Here is a 23,233-nt window from a genome sequence, read left to right as displayed (position 1 = left end):
CCCACTGGAGATGGTGGCTCTGGGGTGTGCTGGGAATTTGGGGTGGATGATGATCCCAAGGGCAACTGTATGGCTTGTGGGTATCCATCATCCAACTCGTGTTTCTTTCCTCAGCTTTGCCAGAGCTCTCCAACTTCTCAGCATGAGCTGAAGATCAGATGTGGAAACCCAGGGCGCAGGGAATATTTCTCTGTCTGCTCTGGGGTGCCCTGACCCCCAGGGCAGCACTGACTTTGACCCTCATTCATGGAGAAAGTTTCCCAGACTTCAAGATAGACTGGAATCCACAAAACTGTGAAATAGATTATAGAGAGTAGTGTAGGTGAATCACTTGGTGAGAAATTGAGGTTTTGGGATTTTTAGTCTGTTGTGGTTGGAAGCAAGATGGAGGGCACAGGGTGTCATCCTGGGCTTCTTCTTCATGCTGCTTCTTCCTGGGTTTGGGGAGTATTTTGTAATTGGGCAGAAAAGTCCTCACTGGGGGCTCTGTGGGATCAGTTATTGGGTTAAAAGGGAAAATAACCAAGATTGGGATTGAAGGAACTTGAGACAGTAATTCATGTTCAGACTCAGGTGTTGATTATTTCTTATGAGTGAAACAGCCTCACAACCATGAGTTCTGCAGCCTTTCATTAGAAGGCACAACGTGGCCAAGAATCTCTTGTTACAAGATCTTTTAAGGCTAAACTATCCAATTAAGAAATGACACCTAGATTATTTCCCCTTTTAACCCAATAACTGATCCCACAGGACCCACAATGTGGACTTTTCTGCCCAATTACAAAATGCCACCCAAACCCATGAAGAAGAAGGAGGAAGAAGGTAAAGAAGAACAACCTGCCTCTGCCCTGAAACCTCCATCTTGCTTCACATTTATTTCTATATTCTAAAATCCCAAACTCTAAGTTTTCCACCCTGTGATATTACACACTTCTAACCAACTCCACACCTGTAATCCCAGTGCTATCAATCAATTTTGGAAGCCTTCTCCACAGCCTCAGGTCAATTGCAGTGTTTACTGTGGGTCTGTGCCTTTGAGCACAGAAAGTTTAAAATTCTCAGCATCCAGGGTTCCAACATCAGCCCAAGGTGCCTCCAGCCCAGGAAAAACACCACAAGGGCACAGCTAAATCCACACAGAGAGCTACAGAGCCCCAGCCCAGCCTGTCCCCTCAGCCACAGCTCCTCACCCTTCTCTTCTCTGCCATGAATTGCTTCACAGCCACACCAGAGGCCAAGGCAGAGCTGGAATCTGCATGTCCAACACCTGGGATCCACAGGGGATGGAGGCCCTGCCAAGAATTATTTTAACCTTCAATATTTCTGGCAGCAGAACCTCAGTCAAATGGTTCCTACTGTTTTTTTGGGTTATGTCACTCTGACACAAGTTGGTCCAGACCAAAACTATCCACGTGCTCAAAGAGAGAAGGGTTTGTTTTCCATCTTAATGGACTTTCAGTAGCAGGGGAAAGAATGCCTGAAATAATAATCCTTAATAAACTCAATAGCTTCAAGAAGGAACATCAGGCTAGATACAGCTCATGTCCAGCACAGATGCAGAGTGTATTTTTCTCTTCCAAACCACTCATCAGGCCAGTGGTTGGGCACTTCCCTCCTGCATCCCAAGTCCTCCCAGCAGAGCCAGGTGGAAAGTGCTGTCCAGGGACCCACCCCTAAATTGGCATTTTCAGTGCAAGTTGCTTGCAAAGAGTACTTTGTTCTGGAAAAGTAAAAATGTAAATGAAAGATTTCAGTTGATGTGAACTACATTGGTTCCAGTTAACCATAAAAAATAAATTAAAAAAAGGATATGGTGAGTTTTTAGAGTAATTTGGAAAATCTTAGGGAAGCAGCCACTATTAGGCAAGGGGAAGAGTGCCTGTGTACCATTTCTTGTGGTTTTCTGTGGTTTTGTTGCTGCAGGTGGAGCTTCAGAGGAAATTCCTGCCCTGTGGAGGACATTGGGAGCTGTACCTGGGTTAAGGAACCTCTCGTGGCTGCCAGGGGAGCAAGGGGCTGATGCTGATGCACTGAGGTTACTTTTGAAAATTATTTATTAAAAATCATGTGAAAAGCAACAAGAGTGACTTTTTCCATCTCATTATTTGAATCCAGCTGCTGACCTTGTCTCTGGGAAAATAATTATTCTCGACTTCGAAGTGGGGAGCTTTTTTGTGCCAAAGGCAAATGTCTATAGATTTATACTATTTGGAAAAATCAAAGGGCTGCAAGCCAAGCCATCCAGCTTATAAAACACAACCAACCCTCCAGGGATAATTTAAAACTGACCCTGCAGCACTGAAATTCCAACCATAGATGATGTGAAACATAATTCGCCATTTTCTTATCTCCTGGATGCTCCCATCACTGTGGGCTTCAGGGACAAAGCCCAGCCAGAGGAGACTGAAATAAAGTAAAATAAAAATAAAAAAAAATAACTGAAAAAAGAATAAATAAAGTCTCCAAAATAAGTTTGTGCTAATGAAGGCAAAAAGGCCTCGCAGGCCAGAAGGCAAACTTTGTCATCCACACAGCCAAGAGTTGCAAAGGCAGCCACAGTCCCTGCTTTTTCCATTGTGCTCTGCCAAAATAACCCACAAAATTCTCCTGGGATGAAACAACCCACTCTCTGCTGCTCCAGCAATCCAGGCTTAGATCCTGCTTTTACTAACAGAGCTGTGAGCTCTGGTGCTTGGTCCCTGCAGTCGGGACTCATCTGCTGCTGATTGGTGTCACCAATCAAACATCCAAGCACAAAGAAAGTTCCTTTACACCTGTGAGATCTCCTGCAGCCAGGGGAGCTCCTGAACCAGGAGGAAGCAGCACCTGGTCCCACCACAGGTATCAGTGCTGGGGTGAACCAGTTTGGCAAGACAGAAAAAAAAAATTTAGTGGGTAAGAAGCTCTTGTGGAGGAGATTTGCCCAGTTTAGCTCAAGCAGGAGTACCATGAGGAGTGCAGCTTGTTGGGAAGGAAGAGGGTTTAGACTGCCAGGATTGCTGTGTCCTCCACCTTGCAGCTCACTGCAACAGGGTGTTGCTCCAATTCACCAGCACCAGGTGATTTCTCTGAAAAGCAGCAGGTACAGGGCTCATTAAGAGCAAGCAGAAGCAAGACTGACAGCAAAAAACATGGTACATGCAAAAGCTTCAGTAAGAATACAGTGATCATTCCTACAATATCAAACTCTGATAAGGCTATGGGGATTAAACATCCAGACTGAGCCATTTCCGCATTCAGCAAATCCCCTCTCCAGATTTGTAGCACACATAGCTCTACCTGTCAGGAGACCTGAACACCTCACATTTCAGATGAGAGTTTCAGGGGTTTTTTAATAAAAGGAACTCCACCAGACCAAACTGTGACGGTGTTCACAGGGGTTCTTGGATGAGGGAAGAGACAAGCATCTGACTCCATGTTTCAGAAGGCTGATTTATTATTTTATTATATATATTACATTAAAACTATACTAAAAGAATAGACAAAAAGGTTTCATCAGAAGGTTGGCTAAGCTAAGAATAGAAAAGAATGATAAAGCTTCTGTCTTGGACAGAGAGTCTGAGCCAGCTGACTGTGATTGGCCATTAATTACAAACAAACATGAGCTAATCACAGATGCACCTGTTGCATTCCACAGCAGCAGATAATCATTGTTTACATTTTGTTCCCGAGGCCTCTCAGCTTCTCAGAAGGAAAAATCCTAAGGAAAGGATTTTTCATGAAAAGATGTGTGTGACACCAAACCCCATCAAGAGAAGATCCCTCTCCACCCTCTCTGTCACTGATGGCTCTTTGTGAACCCCTGGGTGTGTGGGGTGCAGTCACCCCTCAGGAATGAGCAATTCAACGAGGGAGAGTCCTTCATTCCAAATTTCCACCTGGTTTTGGTCTCCAGCCTCCAGTAAAGCAGAGAGTGGAGTGCTTTAGCACTTCCCAGCTGCAGACACTGGGGAGGGGCCACAAACATCCTCTTGCAGCACTTTATGGTGGTTCAATCACCCCATGTGCTGCATGCAAAACACAAGCAGCTGAGATCACCTCTTTGCTAATCCCCCTCTTTCACCCACAAGCCCCTCACAGATGTCAGAGCATGCTTTGGTTTCACTGAGCACTCACACTAGGAAATTTTGAGGGACTGAGCTTGTGACTCAAAGAGTTTTGCCAAGTAAAATATTGGCCTGCAACTATGTCCTAACAATACAAAGTAGTTGACACCATAAAATAAACAATTGCATAAAGAGAGCACAGCAAAAGGGTGTTTGGAACAGCCAAGGATCTCTTGGAGGTATTTCTGAGCCAGAATGGAGTTAGCAAAAGCATTTTTTATGACAAAAACAAGTGTCAGTCTTTCCAACACCCCAGTCCCCATGTAGAAAACTCATCTCTGCCTAGAACTGGCCACATTTCTGGCTTCTTCCTTCAAGTTTCATAACTTTTATAGCACACAGAAATAATAGAAACAGTGAAAACAGACTGAGACAGAGTATTCATAAAAAAGTGAATCTACTTATGGTTACACAGCTCCACACTTGGATATACAGCCACAGATTGAAATGGCAAAAGGAGAACTGGAGGCTGCCATGTTCTTGTAATATAATCACAAGAAAAATGCTCTTATTCCAAGGAGAAAATCTTTGAAAGAATCAGCTGGGCTCAATTAGTACCAGTGGAACTGCTTCCCCATCATGCTGAGAATATCAGCAGAGAGCAAAGAATAAAAGATAAAATTATCATTGTTAATTGTGAACAGAACCAGAAAAGCCCTTACCAGGTAGAATTTCATTGTCTCCAAAGTCTGTCCTTGCTGTCACTATGAAGAATGCTAAATTGCTGATAGTCAGCAGCATCAAGCACACCTGGACACAAAAATCCTCAGAGCACACCCCCATGACCAGCTGCTTGCCCTGATCACAATTTCCATGCAGGAAGTTATTTGCACTTTATTTTCAGAGACAGCTCAGATTTTAGGTCCATCTGGGAGCATCCTGCCCTGTCAGATCCTTCAGGGCACTGTGGGGATCTCATAGCAATGAGATTTGGTGGCAATATCTGCTCATCATGTGGATCTCAGGCTGAGCTGGTTGCTAGAGCTGGACTAAAGCCCTGCACTAAAACACCTTTTTGGAAGCCATCACAGTGGGCTAGGACAGCTTGAGTGGGATTCATCTGCCTTCAACAGGGTGTCTACAAATGAGATGATCAAATCTAAACCTGTCACCCTGAGCACTGGTGAAGTCCATGATGACAAGCAGTCACCCCAGAGGATGAGCCCCCTCCTGTCTCAGGATGAAGCACCTCCTGGAGATAAATCACTCTATTTTTGCCTATTTATTCTGATTACCAAAAAAATAACTTAGCTTTGGCTATCTTGTAGGTTTGGTGCAATGAGTCCCACTATCAATATCATAAGAAAGGCTGATGACTCCTTGGATCCTGTATTATTCCAGCCTAAAGCACAATTCCCTCTCCTAGGAGAAGGAGCATGGTAGGGAGCACAGCAACTGAGCACGGCACTGTGCTGCCAGGCCACATGAAAATCCCAAAGATTCCCATTCCCTCCTGAGAAGCTGCCCAGAACCCTGCTCCCCGTTCCCACGCCTCCACTGAGCACATCTTCAACACCCTGCTCAGCAGAGCAAAGCCTGGACGTGGTTTTAAAGGCCTTTCCTTGCCAAGAGAGGGATCTTGCTGTGACCTTTCTCACCATTTCCTATAGCAATCTCATCTTAATTTAAAATGTCATGCCCTGCGGCTTCTCCATAAAATTTTAAAAACACCCAACACACAAATAAACAAACAGCCCAGATGAGTTTTTCTATTAGCCCCAGAAATAACACAGGGTAGTTTCCTGGGGATTTCTGCATTGTGGTTGGATTCTCTGGTGCCTGATAAAGGATGTGCTGTGATTGAAACTCCTTCTGTGGTTGGAGCATTTATAGCATCCCCCTGTGTGGATTCTCTGCAGTCTGCTGAGGGGTGAGCTTAGATGTCAATCTGACTATTAATAGAAATACTTTTTATCTTTTGAGTTGCATATTTCACACAATTTTAGAGTTTCATAAACTCCAAGAACACTATCAAAATGTCATATTTTTTTTTGCTGAAATTTGGGGCTCCAAAAGCAGCATGTAGGAGTCAATGTGGAAGGATAAACAAACACATGCAAACACACAGCCCCACATGAGCACACCATCCTTTCCTCCTTAGGGATCTAGGATTTAAATAAAATTAAAATACTGTTTGGAATTTGAAAATCTGCCATGACAGTCCACATAATTTCCTATTTTTAGTTAGCTTTTAGAGAAACAGCTCCTTTGTGATCACACCCTGCAAGTCTCTCTGCAGCCCCAGCAAGTTTTGTGTTCAGCAGGCTGGATGCAAATCTTCCAGAGTCATCACATGTTTTTGGAAAATCAGCACCTGGGTAAAAAGGAAGATTCCTGACAAAGCAGGAAAGGCAGAAAAAGCTTCTCTTGCCCAGCCACAGCACAGGTATGGGCTGACACACAACTCCACACCCACCTCCACAAAGGTTTTTCAAATGGCAAACTTCATAGCAGGAATTTCTGAGTGTGGGACCCACAAGAGGGACAGATTTCCAAAGGACAGAGCACCTCATACTTACATTTGGGTCTATTCTTGCTCGTTATGGAAATGTTGGGACACAGATTTCTGTGTGCTCCTCTCTAGAGATGGTAGATGCACAACTCTGAATCTTGGCCTGTTTTCTCTACAGCAAAAGCAGTTTGTCATCTTGTTTTCCTCACCAAAATGCTTTTTGGCAGCCCTTAGGTATCTTTTTCACATTTGTAAAGCAGCCCAGTTTGTTTCATAGATTTGATAACGCATCCATGTCCCTTGCCTTGTTTGTCTGATGGTGTGCAGAGAAACAGGGTGTTTTCAAAAAATAGAAACTACTTCTGTAAATCACTCATCACACCATTGTCATCAGCCATTTTCCAGAGACATCATCACATCAAACTCCACATCCATTTCAGGCTTTGAATGATAACCCCAGCTCCTTTTAGCTGACTGGGAAGGATGTAGGGCACAGCACACAAAAACCACAATATCTTCCCTGTTATAGCACATGTCACAGCTGAGACAGCCATGATACACAGAGTATCACCATACAAATTCAGAAGGCTTCAACCACACACAGCCCCATCCCAGTGACCCCAAACTGTGCCACACACAGCCCAGTGACCCCAAACTGTGCCACACACAGCCCAGTGACCCCAAACTGTGTGCTGTGATTAGAAGTGTGTAATATCACAGGGTGGAAAACTTAGAGTTTAAAGTCTTAGAAGATAGTAATATATAGAGAGCAAGATGGAGGTTTTAATGTGGAAGCTGGTCCTTCTTCACCTTCTTCTTCTCCTTCTTCACCTTTCTTCTTCATGGGTTTGGGTGGTTTTGTGTAATTGGACAGAAAAGTCCACATTGTGGACTTTGAGTGATCAGTTATTGGGTTACAAGTGAAAATAATTTACCTGTCATTTCTTAATTAGATAGTTTAGCCTTAAAAGGCCTTGTAAAGAAAAATAGTTAGGCATTTTGTGCCTTGTTAGTGAAATACTGCAGAACTCAATCCTGACCTTGACAAAGGTAGAAAAAAGAAGCTGAGAGCGGGCAGGTGTGGAGTTCAGCAGTGTGTGTCCACATCTTCCTTGCTTGACTGTCACTGCACTACTTGCCCTGCACCATCAAGACCTGGCATCCCACACAGCTGAAAATGTAATTTCAAGAGCCTTCTCTGAGGCCACAGGACAGTGTGGAAGGGGCAGGTGCTGAGCTGTTTGCTTTCTCTCGCTCTGGAGCACTCACTGTTTGCATGTTTGGAGAGTGACACATGAATCACTGCACCTAAAAGACACTGACACTTAGGAGGACCATAGCAAAAACAATGACAATTTCTCCCTTTCTGAGCTGAGCAGATGTTTAAAGCTGTGTCAGCGACCTCCAAACCATAAACATTTCTCAGGAACATGAAGATGTGGTTTGCAAAATAAAAAAGCAGAGTCCGATGTAAAGCAGAGGCCCTTGCTAAACCAGCCCCCTTCCAGCAGTGGGAATGTCAAACATGCTTGACCTCCAAATCAGCAAATAAGCACATTATAAACAATGTTATTAATGGTTATGCTTTCACTACAATGAGGAGTCTCCCTGTTTGTTTAACGTGCAGTGAGCTGGTTGGAGTGCACACAGTTTCATGGCCAAGCCACACTAAAGCAGGATGGGGAATTTATTCCTCTTGTTTCCAGCTCCTCTGCTGGAAGGGGTGGGAGATGGCCGGAGGGGAGAGACACAGCTAATCCCAGCAGCATCAGGATCACTGTCATCATTTCTTGTTTAGATACCCACTGTGCCTTGGATCACCAAGTAATCACCACCCAACAGCTGGGATGGATGTGAGAGGTCATCTCTTCTTCATTAAAACAGAAAATACTCTCCAATTTCAGCACAAGCAGATGTCCCATCCACTGAAGGCTCAGCCAGCCCAGAAAAAGGTGCTTTGGCCTTGAGAGGAGGACAAGAAACAAGTGAGGTGCTCTGCCAGGACTTGTCTCTCTTCCCTGTGTATTACCTCATACAAGATGTATGTTACACCAGTGTAACTCTACTACATTTCCAAAAAACCATCCCTCTGATCCTGTAACCTTCCTGCAAACAAAGCTGGGCCTAGACAGCCAGTCCACTGTCCGGTTTATCTCGGCTGTTTGAGGGGCCTGGGAGGCCCGGAGGTGGCCCGGAGGTGGCCTTGACGCAGCCCGCGTATCAAAGGACGAGAAGAGGCTTCAGTTCTTCTTTCTGGTTTTATGTTTATTAATGGTTTATCTAAAAGATGTTCTCTCAGCCGAACAAAGATCCGCACAGCAGTCAGCCATGGGCACACTGTGTCGTCCCACGGACCGCCACGTATCTTTATACCCCTAGTTACGTATACAATATTTATCATTTTTCCCCAATACCATCTATTCTTATAACTCGGTGTACTCTTAGTAATAACCAATAGAAAGGTGCCACCGTGGCCAAAGAAGATGGAGGAGAGGAGGAAGAAGGAGGAGGGCAGGACACACCCCAATTCCTCCATCTTGCTCCTCTAAACCCCCCTGTACATAAATCCTAAACCTTGTGTCTCACTCTCTAATTAACTAATCCCTTCACCATTCACCCGGTGAAGCCCTCATCCTTGTCGTCTCCTGTGTAGGGTTAAAGTCCAGCTACCAGACACTTCTGGCAACATTCCAGGACTCCCGAGACCCCCAAGCTGGTCTCGGAGGCTCAGATCTCAGGACTGAGATCTTGAGATCCGACAGTCCACATCCTAACTACTTCCCAAAGGACTTTGGGACTTGTCCACCACAAAAGTTAATGTGCAAAAAATTCCCTTTTTACACAGCTCTAACCCAGCTACCAGGTGTGGAGCAAATGAGATGGGAAATTTCAGCTCAGGCTGTTGAGGCAGAAATGTGTAAAGTGACAGAGGTGAATATTTCACAGAGATGCCCAGATTGGTTTCCACGATCCTCCTTTGCAGGCAGGCCCATGGACACGTCCTGAGGAGTCGCTCTGGTACCAGCAGGGCTGTTACAGGTGTCCCAGGGAAATTCCTACCAAAATTCACATTGGGTTTGGTCATACCTGACCCAGCCCAGGTCCTGTGTCCCTGTAACCAAGTGGAGCTGGCTCTGGTGCCAGCAGGGAAGAGCTGAACCACTTCTGTCCTTCATGAGTGAATATTTCAAACGTTTCAAACCTGATCCTCAATCTGCTAAACCTTCCCAAGTGGCCCCACTGCAGCAGCCAAAGATCTCGATGTAATGAGCTCAGGCTCACGCTGAAAGTGTATCAGAGCAAGGGTTAACACAAACCCCGAGAGAAAATACAGAATGAAATGAAAAATGAAATGAAATGAAATGAAATGAAATGAAATGAAATGAAATGAAATGAAATGAAATGGAGTTGTCCAACAGTCTTCCTACCTGTGCAAATGGGTAATGATGTGCCAAACACCAAGAAAAAAAAATAGGAACCCAACCAAAGAGCAAGGGAACAATAACAGCAGCAAAGGGAAGGAAATAGAAGGAATTTAATATTCCTGCACTTTGAGATGGACTTTCCTGCATAACCTTGGGCAGCTCACAGAGGCCAGACCAGAACTGCTGGATCAGGGTGGCCCTGGGAGCCTCTTGTGTCCCGCAGGACAGACAGACAGACAGACGGACAGCATTCCCTCCCTGCTCAGCTCCTGCCAGTGACAAGGACAAGACATTCCTTTCCAGTTTCATGGCACATTGAGAGGAGGCTCTGGGGGACTGTGGTGAGGAGACCACACCGAGTGCTCTGCTCAAGGCCACGAGCACTTTGTTTGACTGATTGTTTTTACCACTTAAGGACTCTTCCACATCTGACATTCCTCCAGGTCAGCCCAATTTTCTGCACTGATAAATCCCTTCCCTCCACTCCCAAGACATCATTTACTGTCTCCCTTATTTTATGAGGACAGAAAAAATCCCACAGCATACTAAACACCTCCCTTGTCTTGTAAGATTTTGTGGAGCAGCAGCTTGCCATTGAGGACAAAACAAGCTGATAGCCCAGCAGCATCCAAGGAAATGAAAAGCAGATGAAGATCCAGTTTCTGTAAGCTCCAAAAACATCCCAAGAGGCACAGGAAAAGTGGCAGGGAATTGCTCAGTGAAAGGACAGCACTCAGAGACCCCCAGAGATAAAGCCACAACTCAATTTCTATGGAATGAGTGCTGGGATAAAGCCCTGTACCCATCCTTTCCCATCAGAGCTGCATTTGCTCACAGAAAGCTCCCCTGCCTCCTGCTTTGGCCACATTATGGAGGAAGTCACAGGGACTGAGGAATGTGCACCAGGGAGAGCAAATAAACAGAGGTGTGCAAATCTGCTAAAAATAACCCAGGAATTGTGGCTCTTGGAGGGGAACACAGGCACTCAGTTGTTCACCACCATCTACCACAATTGAGGCCTTGTCTGAACAGGTGGGTGGCTTTCCTGGCAAATCCTAGCTTAGAAAAAACACCACCCAGAAAAATCCCTCCTCAATCATTCCTGCAGCCCCTCTGTGTTCATCCAGATTCTTGCCAGAGGTTGTCAAAACAAGAAAGAAAAATAAAGCTCCAACGTGTTCTTTGCTGTTTTCCCACTGCTTTCCAGGGCATTGATGTGTTGTTCCAGGCAGCCCAAAACTGAACGGCAGCATGCTGGTGACAAGGACAGGGCTGTCAGGGGACACAGCAGTGCCAGGAACAGGCAGAAACCTGCCTCAGCCTCCCTTGCAAGGAGCCCTGCAAGGAAAAGGTCCTGAAGAACCCAGTAAGAACTGGAAATGGGATTGAATTATAGATCCCTGGGCTCTCAGAATTGAGAAACACAAGCATCAGTCACAGCAGGAGGAGGGGAGCATGTGATGGAAAGCTCAGCAGCACTGGAGAGATTGGGTTGTGTAAGAGTGGGGTTGCAAACCCAACCCACTGGTAAGAAAACCTAAGCACTCAGGGGTTTTTTCCAATTCCAGCCTCTAAGCTCAGTGTGGGCAAACTTCCCAAAGTCAGCAGTGATCTGTGTGTGTTAAGAAATCGTCTTGCATCAATATTTCCTGGTGATGTCTTTCATTTCCTGGTGATGTCTTTCATTTCTTTGACTCCTCCCTTAATTTAAATGTTGCAAACCCAGATAACCCCAAATCTCTCAAAGCAGAACCTCAAAGTAAATATTTCTTTTTGTCTTTTTTTCTTCTCCTCCCCTTTTTGGCCAGGCTTCTCGGAAGTCTCCTTTTATCTCACCCAAGTCTGAAATTTGCTGAAAGGCTCCTTACAGGGTACTGAGCACATTTCCCAACACCAGAGAGCACACACAGCAGCAGGAGAAAAATCTTTTCCATCTTTCACTTTCCATAGTGTAAACCCAAGCTTAGACTCAGATCAACTTATCCCCACTTGGATGGACTTGTGTCACAGGCGCATTTTTTGAAAAATCTTTTTGCTAAGATTTTTCACTTGAGAAGCTGAGAAATGAAATGTTTTGCTCTTGAGAAGCTTCAGAAATGGAATGTAAACAATAACTATGGTTGTAGAATGTACTCTGGAGATAGTTTACTAACAGGTGCATCTTTGATTGGTTGCACGGGAATTGTTTTTAATTAACAGCTAATGACAGCTAGCTGTGTCAGATGCTCCAAGTCAGTCACAAGATTTTATTATCATTCTTTTCTTTGCTAGCTTTTTGATGTCTCTTTTCTCTTTCTTTAGCATAGTTTTAGTATATAATTTCAATATAATACAATGTAATATAATATAATATAATATAATATAATGTAATATAATATAATGTAATGTAATATAAGGTAATGCAATATAATATAATATAATATAATATCATATCATATCATATCATATCATATCATATCATATCATATCATATCATATCATATCATATCATATCATATCATATCATAGTCACCAAGCAGGGTTTGGGTTCCCAGGGCTCTGTGCCACAGACTGGTTTTAAATGAGTCAGATGTCAGGTGTCACTTCTCTCTATGGGACAGGACCATCCCCTCAGCAACCCCTGGAGCTCCTCAGCTCCTTGTGCTGGGCACTGGGGAGGTTCCAGGCACACAAGAGCCAGGCCAGCATCAAGGTGTTCTTCTGATGCCTGAGAGGCTTCCTAGAACAGAGGTCAGACAGAGTTAAAAGAATAAAGTGGGTATTTATTTATTATTGTTTTCAATAGTTACACCTTGGGCAGTGCAAGAACCTCCCAGAGGCTACACCCAGGATGGACAATGGTCATGAGTTTTTATACAGATATAAATTTGGTCTATTTGCATATCAGGGGTTAATTTTCCAATTATAGCTGCAGGTAATGAAGTCATTTACTCCAAGCTTGCCCCCCAGATTCACTGTTGTTGACATTTTTCAGGGCCTGAGACAATAAGGTTTCTTTGAGTTTCAGGCCCAGAGAGAATCTCTTTATCCTGAATAAAATGGGAGAGCAGCAGCCAACAGCCTGTGGAGTTTTGGAGTTACACACTAAAGCAGTGCTGATCTGAAAAATACGAAAGCTAAAACTTAAGACATCACTTCCACTTGGTCCTGAGGACAAAAATCTGCACCTGAGAGAGGAGCCTGTGCATACCTGGCATGATTGCCAAGCTGTGGGGTACCCCACACCCCAGGACAGATTGGGGATCCCCTTCCCTGGTAAGCTCAGTTCCCCATCCCTGGAGCCAAACCCAGCAGGGTCCCTCCAGCTGCTTCCTGAGTGACTTCATGATTCCTGATAAGGATTATCTGCACTCAGGGCTCCCTCTGGGTCCCTGGGGATCCCACAGAGCCCCATCAGAGCTCCCTGAGCTGGGCTGCAGACCTGACCAGCAGCAGCACAAGGCTGGGCTGAGCCAGGCTGATATTAACTGTAAAAATCATTTTCAGGCTGCGTAGACACAGGAAAGTCTTTGAAGGGATTGAATATCTAACCTCACTCACAGAGGCACATATTTGACCATATTACCTCATCTCAGCTGCAGATTGTCCAGCTCCCAGCTGCTCCTCCTGATTTCTTCCCCTTGCAAAAGTGCATCCAGCTCTCCCCAAAGCTGCTTTAACAGCCTGTTTAACTGCTGATGGCCTTGGCTGTCTGCTCCTTATTTTAGATGAAGAAAGCAAACTCGAAATTTTTTATGTATCACTTCAACCACTTTATTCCTTGCTGGAGACACCTGGTTATGGCATTGCCATTTCATAGCTGCTGTAGAGTGGATTCTCTTTATAGCAGTCAGGATTTTTCTGCTCACTCAGTCCAGTTTTCATTCTGGTTAAGCTCCAATGACTACAGGAATTATTTTTATTTCCAGTGCTGCATGCATGTCAGCTTAGAAGCTGGCCTGATTCAGTTTCCAGGCACTTGGCCCCTATGTTTCACAAAGTTATGGGTAGGAATGGTATTCCAAGAGAGCTTCTGAAGGAAAAAAAAAGGCAGCAAAGAGAGGGAATGGAATAAAATATCTTTCAACTCAGCAGTTAATGTCTGGTCTGGGATTTTAAGTTTTCCACCAGTTCAGGAAATAACATCAGGAAGGTGCAAGGTAATGAGGATACAAGAGCCAACCTTCCCCATCTTTAGCCATAAAATGGTCCAAAATTTGCTGTTCTTATACACAGAAAAGAGAAAATCCCTGTCCTGCCCTATGCCCTGCAAGGTGCTGCAGGAATCACCCTCCTGGGGCATCCTCATGAGCACTGGACATGGGACATGGATTGCTGAGCACATCAGGAATGACAAACCTCTACAAGCCCTGGTGAGGAGTTTTGCACAGCCACAGCTCCATTTACCTGTGAAAATCCCTGAAATCAGGAATGGCAAATCTCTACAAGCCTTGGCTTTGAGGAGTTTTGCACAGCCATAGCTCCATGAACCTGTGAAAACCCCTGAAATCCAGAGGAAAACTGAGGTAGGGTTGCTCTTTGTAAAGTGCAGCACAGAAAACAGAGACAGCACTCATGTAGGGTTCAAAACTACTGTCAGGTGTGTGGTTACTGCTCTCAGGACTCTTGCATCCCTCAATAAATCCATTTATGACCTCAAGAATGCATGTGTCAAACCAGACAGTCTCTTGCAAAGAGATAATTCAGGGTGTGTGTGTTGGGTAGGTCACCCCTGTGGTCTCAAATAAGACATTTACAAAAACCTCAACCTAGCTTAGCTTGAAAATGAAGAGTCTTTCATCTGTACTAACAGAATATAAATTCTATTTATTTTCCTGCTGGTACTTAGTCTGTAGAGTGAAACAGATGCACATTTTCCAGGTTTTCTCTATGATTCCAAAAGGTAAAGCAATTTCCTCCCTCAGATTCCCCGTGAATCAGAAGGGGGAAGAGGGGCTGTTATGGAAATGTTGAAGTTGCCAGGATTTTGATAAGGACATGGAAGCAGACACAGCCACCCTGGCATCACAGCTGACAGAGGCAAAGCAGAGTAGTGACCAACACCACATACAGCAAACACAATCCAAATTGTCATTGTAATTCAGGTCAAAAGTCCTGTGTTTTCCTCTTTCATTTATAAAGCAAGGCAGGAAATGTATAAAAGCTGACAGGATCATTAGGGATTTTATAAATGCTGCTTCCTGTGGTACAGAAAAAGGAAAGGAGGGAGGCATGGGGCCAAATTATGTGCTGGAGCAGACACACCAGCAATGCTCTGCAAACTGGTGGACCTGCACCCAGAAGGATGGGGTGATTCAGGATCTGGTCTGCTGTGAAAATCAGGGCAAAAGCTTTTTAAAAAGCTGGAGAGCTGTCCCAGAGGGCAGGTGCTGAGGTGGTGCTCCCCAGGGAAGGCCCCAGCACCTGCACATTCCATGAGTCAGCAGCCCTGGCTCCAACCTGAAACCCGGGACAGGAGGCCCCAGCATGGGAGGGGGAGTTGGTTTTGTTGTATTTTCTTCAAGGCTTTCTCAATGAAAACAGAACCTCCTACCAACATCAGACATTTTACCGAGCTGACAAAGTGGAATAACGAATTTTGGCACTTTGCTTTGGTATCCAGTGCCCCTCTGCAAGTCATGCTCTGGGAATCTGGAGGGAGCAGGGCTAGCAGGGGGCAGGCTGCTGTTTGTCTTGGAAAGCTGCACACAAACCCAACGTGCAGCATCACTCAGCACACTCCACTCTTCTTTCTGCTTTCATCCCTGGCTGCAGGCACGGAGCCCAGGGTGCTGATGCTGCTCCAGAACCTCCTGCCTCTGCTCAGGGCTGGCTGGGCATGGCTCAGAGGGTGGTGAGCAAGCACCCTGTGCATCACTTGGTCTGGATATTCCTTTATGGTTATTGTAATTTTCCTTTTCTTTTCTGTCCTATTTAACTGTGTTTATCTGAGCCCACAAGTTTTGCCTTTTTTTTTTTTTTTATTCTCTCCCCCATCCAGGGATGTCAGTAAACATTGCAAGTAGAAAAAAGGTCTCAGAATTTTCCACTGCAAGAAAACTGAAAAACAACCTCTGGCTTAAACTGTAATGTACTAACTTTTAGTGATTGGAGAACAGTAACATGAACATGGTAATTATAGTAGTTATGATAGGCTATAGATAAAAGTTAAGGGATAGATTGGTTCTACTGTATTAAGATGCTCAGCAAAGAAAAGAATATAATGCATTGTAACCAAAAGAAAAGTCTATAATGCATTGTAACCAAAACCAAAGGGTGTCCAGGCCTGCCTGCAGCTGGAGCTGACAGCTGTGGGCACAGCTCTGTCACCCACAACCCTGGGCTGCTGTGACATCCTGGATACAATAAACTGCATTTTGGAGAGCCCCTGGAGTCCTGCATCCCTGATTTAGGCTCTTCCAGCCCAGCCCAGCTCAGCAGTGCCCAGAGCAGGAGCTGCCAAACCTCAGCTTCAGGGGGGCTGCAGAGCTGCTGAATGAGCACCAACACACCAGCAGTGTCCAGGGCCTTTAGGGGTTTTGGATCAGAGCATCCCAGTGCTACAATCCCCTTGCAGGTGTATCCAAGAGCAATTTTAGCAGAGAGAGGGTGAGGGGTGTGCAGGTCAGGCTGAGTGGGGGCTCTGCAGCACCCTCAGGGCTCCCTGCACCCAGGGGGATTTGCCTCCCTGCTCCAGCATGATCCCCTGATCCCCTCCATCCAGATGGGGATGAGGTGATGCTGGAGGAGCCACTGGCTGCGAGTCTGACACAGCTCTGACACAAATGCAGATAAAAACCCACTGTGAGCAGCACAGCTGAAGCTCTCCAAGTGTTTAGGTTGTTCAGGAGCCAAAGCAAATACATTTGCTCTGCAGGTTACAGAAAGGCTGTTAAACCAGCCATGCAACCAACTCCTCCAAGCCAAAATTATCTTCTTCCTCTGCACTGGAGCCTCACAGCTCCAGTGATCCTGTTCCATTCTCCTGCTGCTCAAAGCGTGCACATAATAAATAAATATAACTAAAATATAGAAAAGGATAAATAAATATAAATAAATATTCAATATAATAATTTAAATAATAGTATAAATATAATAATATAAATATAAATAATATGAATATGAATATAGCTTGGATAAAAGGATGAATGTGTCAAGTATATATGTCAAACTCCAGATTCAGCCTTTTTTGTTTAATGGGCTTTTTTCTACTTGCAATTAAGCTCAGTCTTAGCCAAAACAGGAGAGGACAGCAAGGATTCTCCCTTAAATATTTGAGACTGAAAACCAGCTGATAAATCCCCACAGCAGAAGACAAGGGCAGAATTCTTGTCTGGGTTTTATGTAGGGTGCTGTCAAGCAAACACCCCCTGCTCACCACTGCATTTGCTCCTCCAAGGAGCTCCTTTGTGCCCACATGCCCTGAAGGCTGGTGGGACAGGGCTGGCGCCAGCTCACTGGGAAGGTGGTGGCAGAAATGGTGCTGGGCTTGTTTCAGAAGGAAGGGAGGAGTCCCTGGCTGGCCCTTGAGCAAGGAGCAGGGCAGCTGCAGGTGCCAGGCACCAAGGGCCCAACACTGCCCAAGAATCAGTGCCAGGGATGCTCAGCAGGGCTGGCACAGGGCAGAGCAGCTGCTGAGGTGGCACTCTGATAAAGACACTTCCATCTGCCTTGGATTTAGCACAGACTTGGGGAAATATTAATTACAGAGCACCTATCTGGGAGGTTTGTGTGATCTCCAGGGTGCTTTGTGCTGATGAATCATGCTCAGCTTGCAGCACCAACCTCTGCCCCAGCTCCATCAGGATTCAATTGCTGCTTTCCTTGCCCAGCCTGCCCTGGATGCTCGGCAAACACATTCAGCCTCCAGGAGGAAAACAACCCTGCTTCTCTAAAGCCATTTCCACAAAATCCATGCAGCAGCTCTGAAAATCCCCACATCTCCCCAAAACACCCATTGCAGGAGTGTTGTTTGTGTGGACCAACAGCTCTTATGCCACTGGCTGTTGCAATCCCTGCCTATCTCATTGGATCTTCTCCCCTGTCAGCAAACCAGCCCTGAACCCACTGAGCATCCCCACAGCCACAGCAGCTCCTCCTTGCACAACAGCCAGGCACTCTGGGTTACTCACTGGCACATGGTTTGCTCAAGTTTCTCTGCTTGGCAGAAATCAAACTGGTTTTTTTTATATTTGTCAAGATGACAGCACCTAATGTTGCACCAGGCAGGCTGAGGTTGGTCAGGGTTCAAACCTGCAGCCTTCAAGCCATAAACCAATATTTTAGGGATTAAGGAGAAAGCTTCCCCTGAGTATAGGTTACTCCTCACTTGCTGACAAATATTCCTTTCCTCTTCCTCACCAGTGTCCAGCCAGGCACTGTAGGGGCAGGGAGGCTGTGGGACTGTGCACTGCCTTGCTCTGAGCCTTGGGGGAGCCAGCAATTTAAATAACAACAAAACAGAAAGGGGGAAAAAACCCAGAAAAAAATATCCCACTTTCATTTATTTTTGCCTTCACTGACAGCATAAACACACTGCAACTGCTCCACAACAGCACACTGCACCCAAATTATTTCAACCAATTATTTGTGGTTGTTTATTTACTGAGATTACAGTCGTGCCTCAAGGCCTCATCTTTGTTGTCTGAAACTTTGTGGGCAACATTTTCTTGAGGAAAAGAATGACTTCCAGTATTCCCCATCCAGCCCTATGACTTTTCCAGGGTCACAGTGGCAGAGCAGGGACAGGACCCCTCTGCAAGGGGTGTGACCAGCACCCCCTTTCTGATTCCACTGCAGAGGCACGAATGGCCATGTCATTGGGGTGAAATCAGTGAAATTTGCCAGCTAAACCATGCATGGGATCTTGGCTCACATCCATTACAAGAAAAAATTAAAACAAAGTTTTACTGTGAGTAAATAATTTACAGGTCTAGCAAAGAGTGTAAATAGGAAATAAAAAAAAATCCCAAATGAAACTCAGCAAGAGAAAAGAGTTCAAGGACATAACAAAGGGCAGAACTACCTTCAGTATCAGGAGGGATGGGACAGATTAACAGATAGAGCAGGTAATTTCTTCAGCAGGTACAAAAACCAAGGAGGAGCAAGAGACACCAAAACCACTGACTACAGGCTAAGGAGCCCTCAGCTAAAGCAGCAGCAGGTCAGGGAACATCCACATGAGCCCCTAGAGAAGGGCAGATGCTGGATGGAGCAGGAGAGGCTTTGCAAGCCCAGGGAGCTCCCAGGGGCTGAGCACAGCCCAACCCCTGTCCATGCAATAAGTGTCTCTCCCTTCTATAAACTCCCTTTGAGCACCTTGGGGTTTCTCCTGGCTTGCCTTAGATGGAAACAAGTGTGGAAGGAACTCCAGAGCCAGGGTGGCAGCAGGGACAGCTCAGCCCCAGCAACTCCTGCCCTGGCTGTGGACCCACAGGGCCAACAAATGCCTGGGACACCAGCCCTGCAAACATGCTGTGTCCCCAGGACAAAGGAAGCAAAGAATCTGGAAACAATGAGTGAGCATTTTTCTGAAACATCCCGGTGATGCAGAAAGTGGAATTGAAGAGTGTGTTACACTATTCAAAAGTTCTGCTGAATATCTCCAGGGGCTGCCCTGGATTCAGCTCAGTTTTATGATATATTGCTTTTTAGGCCTCACAAGTGCCTTCCCAAAATAAGATCTCTGATCACAGCAGAGTGACTATTCTAAGATCAAGAGCAAGTTATTAATACAGAAGGGTGTGAAAGGAAGGGGCAGGATGAGCTGCCCACAAATAAACAAAACCATAATGTTCTATTTTCAGGCACAAGTGCTGAAGGGGCCCTGGCAAAGCTTTGGACACAACCAAAAGTCAGAGCAAAGACAACTAATAGTTTATATTTGGGGCACAGAGATTGAAAGTTTGGTCTAAAATCTCCCAGACAATGTCCTCAAGTCCCCTAGAGAAATTTGAAGAGCTGCTGTGATTTCCTACTCACTCCCTTGGCACAGGGTTCAGATTTTGGTGAAAGTATCTTCAAGTGGCACTGGAGCAAAATTTTAGCTCTGGGGGCAAAGAAAGTCACCAGAATTTGCTTCTCAAAATTTGTTTGTTTCTCACAGGATTTGTCCCAGCACGTTAAAATTTTCTCAATATTTGCCTGGCCAGCAGATGAAATTATGATTCTTTTCTCTTGTGCAAAGTCGTGAAAGAAAAGGGTGACAACAGCTTGCACTCTGAGCATGAAAATACATTAGATATCTGCCCAAATATGAAGTTTAAATAGATATTTTTGCATCTCTCATTGCATTTGTTCAACCCTTGCACAGCTAAAGAGCCCTGAGACTTTATTCTTTTTTAAGAAAACACTGGGGTTTGTGTAAAAGGGGCAGCTCCTGGAGATATTCCCTCTGGGTTGTACAGTTCGTTGTGGGTCTTGGGACCCCATAAAGGGAGAGCAGACTCCCTTCTGCCAAAAAGTTAATAACCAGCACAGAAAGCAGAGCTGCTGCTGACAGACATTGTTTCCATAACCCACAGACAGAGAGGGCAGAGGGGACAGGGGAGATCAATGGGCCTGGAGTGTGTGTGGAAGCCAGCGTGTCTCTGATCAGGTTTCCTCCAGGGACTGCATCTCCATTTTTTTTAACTTTACAGAGAAAATATCTTCCAGCCCTGAAGAGTGAGTTTGGACATAGATCTTCAGCCATAACAGAAAAAAAAAAATTTAAAGGAGGAAAAAAATAAAAAGGAAAAGAAAATATAAAAGATAAAAGCATATTCTTCTCCCATTTCCACTGGTGTGAAACCAAGAGATTGGTTTACAGTGCTGTGAGTGGAAGCACAGATTATCTTATCATTTTACATGTTTTCATCCAGATTAATGAAGCTTTCATGCTCAGAGCATTTTGGTCAACACTTAGCAGCAACATCCCATGTTTAAGTGTTTGTAAAAGCGTTTGTAAAACGATGAGTAGGGTTGTTATTTCTACAGCCAAGATTCCAAAGAAAATGAGTCATCTGCAGCAGCACTGCCTGTTCCTTTGTCCCTTCCTCTCATTATTCCTACCCTGGAACTCTTGAAGCTCACAGCACTTTTGATAAAGGAATAGACATCATGTTTGATAAAGGAACAGGCATCAGGAGGATAGTCAGACTCCAGCAGATCTGCAGTTTAGTTTCCAGGCATCCCAAATAGAATTTAAGTCTCCTCAACTCTCCCTGCATCTTCCAGCTGCACTGCTCCAGCCCTGAGCACATTTCCATACCTACATATGAGAACCAGAGAAAACCTAGAAACCATCAGCTCTGCTTTCTGCCATGGTTTGTTCACACAAATGCTTCTCCTGCCTCTGAAGCAGGTGCACAGAAATACAAATGCTTTTCTGGTGTAGCATCTTCAACTAATTAACAGAGACATTGGTTGGAAAAGATCCTTAAAGCACATTCAACATCCCAAGGCCATTTATCACTCAGCATCCTGGCTTCAAATCCCCAAGTCACAAGGCAAACAACATTTTTCTGTGCTTTTGTACATCTCTGACTGCTTTTCCCCTCCCTATTCAGCTGCCTCAATGAGCCCCCCCATCCATCCCAACCTCAGCCCTTTCCTCAGAGCCACCATTGTGCACCCACAATACCTTTGGGGCTGCCCCATCCAAGCATGTCCACGCCAGTTTCCCCATCAATTCCCCCACAATTTAGCAGTTCCATCTGATTCACAGCTTTTATTTTTTATGTTCCCCCTGATAGCAGAGACCCCAGTGAGCTCCTCTGGCTGCCTTAGCATTTTAAACAGCTTTACCCTGAACTGGTCAGCTGAAAAGCACTTATTTCTACAGAAAAAGGAGATGACATCAGCTGATGTAGGATAACCATGACAACCTCCTCAGACCAGCAGGGCCACATGCTATTTGAATAAGAAAGTTGCGCTCTCAACCACTTTCTAGGCAGTTTTAATTGGCAGGGTGAGCACATGGCACTTTTGCACACACATGTGCTCCCCCCAGCATTTTTATGAACTAAAGATTCCTGAGGTGTGGAGATGATAGTGGAAATCTTTCCAAAGTGGCATTTTGTATTCCTACCTGCCTAATGTGCAAATAAAGAGCATATTAGCCCCAAAACAGTTTTTCTGTTTGTTTTCAAGCAGACTTGCACCAGCATCAAACAATCCACCATTTTTGCTAAGAAATGCACTTTGGGATTGGATACATGACAGGACTTCAGGGATCAGACTCCTCATTTTTAATCATTTGCTGTCTTTAATCATCTGTGGGCACATGTCACTTTTGCACACACGTGTGCTCCCCCCAGCATTTTTATGAACTAAAGATTCCTGAGGTGTGGAGATGATAGTGGAAATCTTTCCAAAGTGGCATTTTGCATTCCTACCTGCTACAGAGATGATGTGCAAATAAAGAGGATATTAGCCCCAAAACAGCTTTTCTGTTTGTTTTCAAGCAGACTTGCACCAGCATCAAACAATCCACCATTTTTCCTAAGAAACACAATTTGGGATTGGATACATGACAGGACTTCAGGGTCAGGCTCCTCATCTTTAATCATCTGCTAGGAAAGCAGAGAACAGAATGTTTGAAAACTTGGCTTTGGATCCAAAGCAAAACCAAATCCGTCTTCTAAATTACATCTTCCAAACCAAACTGGTGTTTTCTTGCTAAGGTGGGGTGGAATCCCTTTTAAATAGGCTGATGTGCAGAGTCTAGAGGCAATGTGCTGGATCTGGAGATGTTAACTCTGCTCTGGTTGCATTCTGGAAAGCCCCACTCTTACTTTCTACACCATTTCTTTCCAGCATATAAACTCTTTATCAAAATAAATAAGTGTAGAAGGATTAGCCTTCTGCATCCAGAATCTCTTACTCCCCACTTCTTCATAACAGTGTATTTATAGAACACATGTGTCCCATTTTGGGGCAATTTCAAGTTTGCCTAGTACACAAATGCTTCATTGAAACAGCTGCTCACAATCTGTTAGTATAAATATTTTCCACCAATTTCTGATGCTCGTGAAGGGAGGCCAAGGCCACGGATGCAAACAGCCCAGCATGTCAGAGGTGTTCAGTGCTTACATTCACAGAAATACCTCAGGGCTCCAGCCTGCCAGCCATGGCTCTGGAGCAGCTCCTCTGCACCCCTTGGGTCCCTCCTGATGGAGAAACCTCAGGGAGATGAGAGCAAAGGGACCCCAGGTGTGTTTGCAGGAGCCCTCTGGAGCATCCCTGTGCAGCAAGACTCCACTGGATGATATGGAGACACTGCAGTTCTG

The sequence above is a fragment of the Zonotrichia albicollis genome, chromosome 19, assembly GCF_047830755.1.
Source record: "Zonotrichia albicollis isolate bZonAlb1 chromosome 19, bZonAlb1.hap1, whole genome shotgun sequence".
NCBI lineage: Eukaryota > Metazoa > Chordata > Aves > Passeriformes > Passerellidae > Zonotrichia > Zonotrichia albicollis.
This window is presented reverse-complemented; position numbering follows the sequence as displayed.